We start from the raw sequence: 7698 nt of genomic DNA, 5'->3' as shown, positions 1-7698 counted from the left end.
GCTGGTATGAATACGGGTGATGCATTGTGCTGCATTTGGCCAAACAGCACAAAAGCCGACTCTGTATTTCTCTACGTTTTATTACTTTGCCATTGTGAGAGGAAGCAATCCAAAGTGAAGTGCAAACCTGTTGTTTTTCAACCTTTCTTCCGTGCGATAGGGGAAATAGTATTGGCGAGAGCAACATTGTCTTATCTGAATGAGAGCAGGCCTCTTCCCCACTCCATCACCGTCGCTAATTCTTTCCTCTATTAAGGGTCATCAGTTCTTTGTGTAAAACACCACTTCCTGTGATTAAGTGTCCACTTATAATCCCATTCGCCTCCCACGCCTCCTTTTGCACATCGAATGAAAGGAGAATACAAATCATGTGTCTGGATGGCTCTCAGGCTGGGTATTGATAAAAAGAACCCGTGTCAAACGGAAACTACTGATTGGATTGATCAGAAAGGAGCCATAAGGAGTTCACAGATCACTGCTGCCAATACACATTCAAGATTCAAGCTGGACTGACCTGCGTAGTGTGGAATCTGCACAACTTTTGTGAATCTAATCTCACACCACAGTCCCAATGTGCTTTAGCTTTGTGCTCAGTTTATTTGGACATAATGGTTAAAACTACCAACGTGATGAGAAACCAGCTCGGTGGACAGATCGAGTTTATCATGAGAGGCAACATTTGGGAATATTTCAAAGACTCAAGATTTTCTCTGTTCATCACTGGTTTGATTATTGTGTCACTCTTCAGTTGTCTCGTCTTTGGTTACTTTGTTTGCTCGTCTTACTTTTCTTTACATTCATAACATATGATTATTGACTTTTTTCATGCTGTCTGCACTTTAGCACATTTAATAAATATGCCTTGTTATTCTCCTAGGTATTAATAACTTCCCAATTAGTGATGTTAATGATGATATCGCGTTTCTGGCCTCTTCAAATCGGCGTTTCCATAATAAACTGGTCAAAGATGGATTACTGGTCTATCAGGGTTTGTGATGCACATCATTGTACATATTTTAACACATTTGATCTCAGTAGCCGACGCCGTCTTTTTCCTTAAAGGAGCAGCTATAACATGACGTGTTGAAGACATGCGCATAAAGATAAAGTTTTACTGGACCCTGTTCTGCAGGAAGAAGCACGTAAACCGTTTGGTGGAAAGCGGTGTAGGCGTATTTCGCCTCGCATTAAATGTTATTGTGTTGCGTTACAGCTGACCCGGTGTCATCCATGTCGACATGGGCATGTTCTCTTTATATGGACTCCAGGGAGTAATTTGTTCGCATGTTTAAAAAAAAAAAAAAAAAAAAAAAAAAAAAAAAAAAAAAAAAAAAGGACAGTTGTGAGTGCACGGAGTGAACACCTTTAATGGACCGTCTCGTTCTGAAGAAAAGCAAAATTGAAACAGGTTTACCGGTGTTTGTCTCCTTGACACATGAGCTCAATTCGTTATCAGTCTGAACATTGTCTAACACTTGTTAAATTCAGCTCGTGGGAAATAGAATTTCTCTCCTCAGCTCAATTCCAATTTAAGGACTAACAATGCTTCTTTATTCCTCTCTTTCTTTCTCTGTGCTCTCATTTCCAATTTTTCTGAAATAATCAGCTCCCAAGACAGCGGAGACCCACAAGAAAACCTGATTGGCCGAAAAACGAGCCTCAGAAACGTGTCTTTGCTGCCAAAACATTTTAAACACCTTCCCATTGAGCAGAGGATAAAGAGTTAGCATTTTGCTGCTTCCTGCTGTTGGTGTTCTCTAAGGATGGTCAAACGGAGCATAAAGTAAGTTCACAAGTAGAAAAGAACAAGATCAAATTTTATGCAACCAAGTGGTGAAATTCACCTCTCAAAAAAAAGCAACACGACAGCAAGTCATGACATCAAACTCCCAAAACGATCAAGAAGTATACAAAAAATACACAAAACCTTACAAAAAAAGACATTTAAAATTCCAACTAAACCTGACCAAAGCCATGATTTTAAATTGCTTTCACCTCGTTTTACGGCTGTTTACATGGACCATGTTGTAAGTTTAATCTAAAATCTCACATGCCATGATGCCTAAATCATCATAACTTCTGGTAATAAATACAGTATGAGCTTATTTTTGATCTTTTACACATTATCTTTGTTTTGAGGCTTTAATAAAAAATTTAAGGTTTTCTTTACCATTTAAAGAGTTTCCGAGACAGTCTGGATAGAACAGACTAGATGAACCATGAGGCTAAACGCTTCTGGGCCAAATATCTCTTAACATAGTTCCAGAATTCCATAGCTTTTTCTCGGAATAAACATTTTCAAGACAATTTTGTATGAGTTCCTAGCCCTACTTCATTATCCAAGGAATATACATAGTCTTGGTTAATTTATGGGTTTTACTTATGTAGTGTTTTCAGTAGAAACACATCAGGGAGGGGCTGAAGCAGGAAGAAGGGTGGAAGCTGCTGCACCCTGAAGTTGGAACGATGTGAGATATGCAATAAGAGAAACTGGAGAGAAACCTCATAGTCGTCTTTTTATCCACAGCTCAGAAAGGCTGGAGTACTAACACACTCAAGAAACGAGGGTCACACAAGTTGTTTTTTTTTTTTTTTTCCATTTTTTTCTCCCAGCGACTCTCTGCTATCAGTGGCAGCTCTGTCGTAGCTCACTGGGTCAAATCTCACCTCTGCTCACTCGGCTGTTGCTGCACCTGCCGCAGTTTGAGGATCGCGGCGTTCTGATGGAGCTTCAGGGCAGATCAAAAGGAGCCACGGGCGATTGTCAAACACCATGATCCCCCTGGAGGGGAAGAAAAAAAAAAGAAAGAGGGCTGATTGCAATGTGCAGCTGAAGCAAACTAAAGCAAAAAAGGGAAAATGTTTTCTATGTTACGATGAGGTTCTGAAATTAACCTGCGATGTCGTGGATTTGTTTGTTTCTGTTCTTATCTGGCCTGAACGTGGCGAGACTCAGCACAACCGTCTAATTGACTTGATGTTGGCTTCATTCTGAATAACTTTATATAAACAGCTTACGGATAAAGCACACAGTTTATTTCCCATGTTCCCACGACTGATAGCATATTAATTAACATAATCCATTGCAGCTTAACTTGGGATTTCATCCTGATAAGACACAACACAAACATATCCTCTTCTCAAAGCCTGAGGTGCTCCAGCTTTTTGACCCGCACCCCTGCTTCCACCCCCCCGAATCGGCGTCTCACGTGAACTTTGTTTTACATAACAGGCCGAGGTCTGCGCTCGATACTGAACAAATTGAAAAAGATGAAAGGGGGAAAAAGAGCACCTGAAACAATCAATTTTCCAGCGCAGCATATTAAGATTCAGCGACAGGCAGCGGCGGGAGAGTTGAGAGGAGAAATCCTCCAAAGAGCGGCTTCTCTCCGTCTCTGCTGCCTCACCGCTGAATAGGTAATAAACAGAGGCAGCCCGTGATTGGCTGAGTAAATACACTGTGCCAAGAAGGCCGAGCCTCAGAGGGAACAAGATATGGGCAGAGAAAGAGAGGATGGGATGAGGCGGTAGCAGGAGGGGGATGTGAGGCAAGGCAGCGTGGGAAGGATCAAGGAGGAGAGAAAACATGGAGAAAAGATGAAATGGAAGGAATGACAGAAAGTCAAGACATCGGCCAACAAACGTCTCCTCTCTGAGACGCCAGACTCCAACAAAGAAGTTTGTGGAATTATTATTATTCCACGATGCAGGTGGCGAGTAAAGCAATGTGACAAATGCACAAAAAGGTCATTTAAAGGTCGTCACACTGGAGGAGGAATTCAATACAAAGTCCTAAATATTCGGTTCATGTGAGGAAACAGGATCGCAAGTTTGAACTACAGAAAAAAGTTGAGAAAAAAATTGTCCATGTTTATAGTGAATTGTTCTTTAAACTAAAAAAAACCCAAAAAAAACAGCTCCTGCTACTGGTCGAACATGAAAACTGAATCACTTTCAGTGTTCCTGCTGTTTGACTGAACAGGTATCATTTTCTAAATATCGCTGTGCACTCGCAAGACTGTTCTGAAACGAAAAAGCAAAAAATCATTTTCACTTGAAACATTAGCATGTAAATGTCTGCCAACAGCTCTTTGAGTGAGCCACTCCAAAACCAACGCGAAATCAAACTATAGGTGCATCAGGAAGCCTAAAGCAGAGTAACTATTCATGACCGTAATACCTGAACAGGAAGAAGTGTGAAAACACCCTAAAAAAGCTGTTTAGATACCGACTTTATTCTCCGAGCATCTGCTGCCGCCGCCCTTCACATGTTGATATTAATCCTAGCTTCCTTCAGGAAGCTCCTCCTTGAGGACCCTGCCATCTATAGGACGCCTCAGACGTCATCCAGTGAAGCAGAATGAGCTGGGATGGAAACGCCACGTCTTCAAAGGGACAAAGGGAAGACAGGACAGAGATTATGGCTCGGGTATTCTTACACTCAGTGGTGGATCATGTCTTAAATACAGGCTCGACGTAAGACTTACACACCATATTACAGATCATTTATATTCAGCGGAAAGGAGGTGTGGATATAGAACTCAAAGCGTGACCGGTTTTCCTTCAGTTTAACTGGTCTGGGTTAGAATGACGACATTTCTGTTGTAAGTTACATAAAATATGCTGAATTGTTAAACTGGCCATTGAAATATTTTTTTTTAAGTATGTTTTTTTATTGACTTTGAAATATAATACAGCTTTAAGCATGATTTAGTCAGTCAGTCACAGTCAGCTGTGAGCAATAAAGAGGCTGAAGCCCTTGCATGTCTTCAATGGCTCATTCATACAGTTCCATTTGAATATAAGTCAGAACATGAAGTATCATGTATTAAACAGAAATTAATGTGACGACTTTTCACCAGAGTTCAGTTTTGCCAACAGAAGTAAAAAATGTGTGGACATGTATCTCTGATTTGTCGTCGTGTGCAGCCTTTCCCTGCCGCCGTTCCAACACTGGAGGCGGACGTCAACACTCTGCTGCTTGTTTAGGGAGATTTGACTCACCTGGACCTGGAAGATCCGTCTTCGAACTCAAGCAGATCCCTTTCTCTGGTTTTTCTCTCTCCTGAAGAAGAGCGTGCAGGCTCGAATTAAAAGTTGACAAAACCATGAATTAGAAAAGGTTTATTTTGAAGCACAGAGTTCAGTGAGTCTCTACCTGAGGAGCTGCTCCGCCTCTCAGGTGTGTCTCATATAGTAAATTAAGCTCAGCCTCTTCCAACTCAATCAGTCTGTGGTGCATTCAGGGTTTCTGTTTGTGTCAGATTTTCAGGTCTATATTCAGATAAAATACACTTCATGAATCAGTTTTAACAAATTTCATAAAAAGGAAGCTGTAAGAACAAGTTTTCAAGGACTCACATTGAGCGCTGGTGCTTCCTGTTTTCATCCTCATCTCCTGAGATCCCTCTGTAATTTAATCTGGGCCCAGCTGTGTCTAAATTAATCCATTAGGCTTAATTAGAGAAGCCTCGGCGATCATGTGAAAAAGAAAAGAGAGCACAAAGTTTCCCATCAAATCAGTCAGAAGTCGGGAGAAGAAAAATCTTTATATTGTGCAAATTTGCACTTAACTAGATTTGTTTTGTTTTTTAAGGTTGACTAAAAAAGTGCAATATGTTTTAACAATACTTACTTGTACTCTTCTCAACTGAAAAAAGGAAAGGCACATGTAGAGTACAGCTGCAAAAGCACAAGACACAGTGTGTGTGTGTGTGTAAGACAGACACTTGCATTTTGCACCAGGAAGTATCATTAAAATGGTTTTGATGCACCTGAACTGGATGCAGAAATGTCGGATCTTCTTCTGATCCTGTCAGCTGCAGACCTGGTGGAACAGGGCCTATACACACACTGACCCGCAAGTTTTGTATAACAAATGACATTCTGGGTTGCCTTGCCATGACGACTCCAGCCTCACTAAGATGATACTCTGTGAAGACATTTTCACTCTGCCTGTGAAAACTAGAAGATGACCTGCAGCTGCAGTGTTTCAATGTTTTAGCTCCTAATTTTAAAGTTACTCAATAACCTGTTTCTGCATTGTCGCTGTGAGCTGTTCTATACAAATAATTAACGGGTAAAAAAAGACTTTAATTTTTCAAAAATGATTTGAGCAAAACATGGGACTGTATCTGATGCACTGATGAATGAAGCTGAGCTGCTCCATTAAAACAAAGTAAGATAGTGGGAGATGTTCTTGCCTTGCTGCTGTCTGTGTGTGTGTGTGTGTGTGTGTGTGTGTGTGTGTGTGTGTGTGAGATGTCTAACATTGCTAAAAGCAGCCATCCACATCCTAAACAGGCTTGTAACCAATTTTCTGGTCAGTGGACAACGAGCGGTTTGTGCACCCTTGCCATTTCCTTCCTTCCCTCCAGCGAGTTGCACAGAGAGCCCAGGACCGTCTCCCCCCCCAAACGGCGGTGTGGTTTGGATAAAAGCTCCGGGACGACTTAGCAAAGCAGCCTGGGTTGTATAATAATTTATTCCAGCCTTACGTACGTAGTGCTGATGTGTTCATCTTTCACGTGTTTCTGAGATCATTCACAAACGCGCAGCTCGCTGGAGCGGTGACCTTTAGCCTCCAACGAAGTTAACAGAGAAAACAGCAACACAGACGCATCGGTTGTGTGTGCGCTCTACACATTGCACTTTATTGTTGACTCTCTCTTTGCCGTGACACTGACAGATAAGGCCTGACTGCGTACTAAGGCAAGGACAGAAAAATGGACGAGAACAGACAAGGAAACTACGATTTGGCTGCATCTCAATCGACAAGTCTGACTTCATTCTGCGGTTTACCAACCTGCAAGTCCATTCACACAGAGAGCGCAGGATTGTGGGATGTTATTATAATAATACATATACTGAGAGAACTGGCGTTCAGCTCTTTGTCGACTACCTGAGATGCTCTGCTAGAAAATAAAGCAGTAGTTACAGAGTTGAAGGCTTGAAGATGTCGGGTGAAGCTTCCCGTCAACACGTCCACTGCTCAAACCTTCACACATCAGGAAGCCGTTCAGTCATTTTTGTTTTTTTATGCACCCCCCAAAAAAAAGACTTTCAACTGTGTCTGATAAGGAACAGACTACTGCAACAGAATAAGTCTTTTATGTCATATTTAATGTACTTTATGTAAGACAGTAGTACACTGTATATGCAATGTTTCAAAGGGAGTAAAGTCAATTTTTGAGATTTTATCTTGCTGGAAATGGTGAAATCTGTTTGGTTTTGGTCAGTTTATGCTACTTTGTGAGAGAAATCACCATGAATTTACCTTATCATTGTGCATTTTTATAAGAACTCATGTTAACATATATAGAAAAAAACCTTCAGCACCACAATCAAAACTTTCAATTCACACAGAAATGAGCTCTTTATTTTGAACGAGAAGAATCCAACCTATTGTTATTGGATAATGAATCCTAAACCATGTCTTTTGTTTAGATTAATTTGAAGGCATTTTTCTATTTGCATGTCTCACAAACCCTTTTTCTCTTTTTTTTAACCATCCAAGTCACTTCATAATTGTTTTTTTGAATTGCTTCAATAGAGTTATAATTAAAGGTCTATAATTTCTATAATTATATTTTTCAAGATTTCCGATGCAAATGCTAGTTCAATTGAGTATTATTGTTGTTGTGACTGTAAACCCTACACATGCTGGCTCTCCATATTCTCTTTGAATAGTTTGCTAAG

The sequence above is a fragment of the Salarias fasciatus genome, chromosome 8 (assembly GCF_902148845.1).
Source record: "Salarias fasciatus chromosome 8, fSalaFa1.1, whole genome shotgun sequence".
Taxonomy (NCBI): Eukaryota; Metazoa; Chordata; class Actinopteri; order Blenniiformes; family Blenniidae; genus Salarias; species Salarias fasciatus.
The sequence above is the reverse complement of the archived record's forward strand: the minus strand, read 5'-3'. Positions refer to the sequence as shown.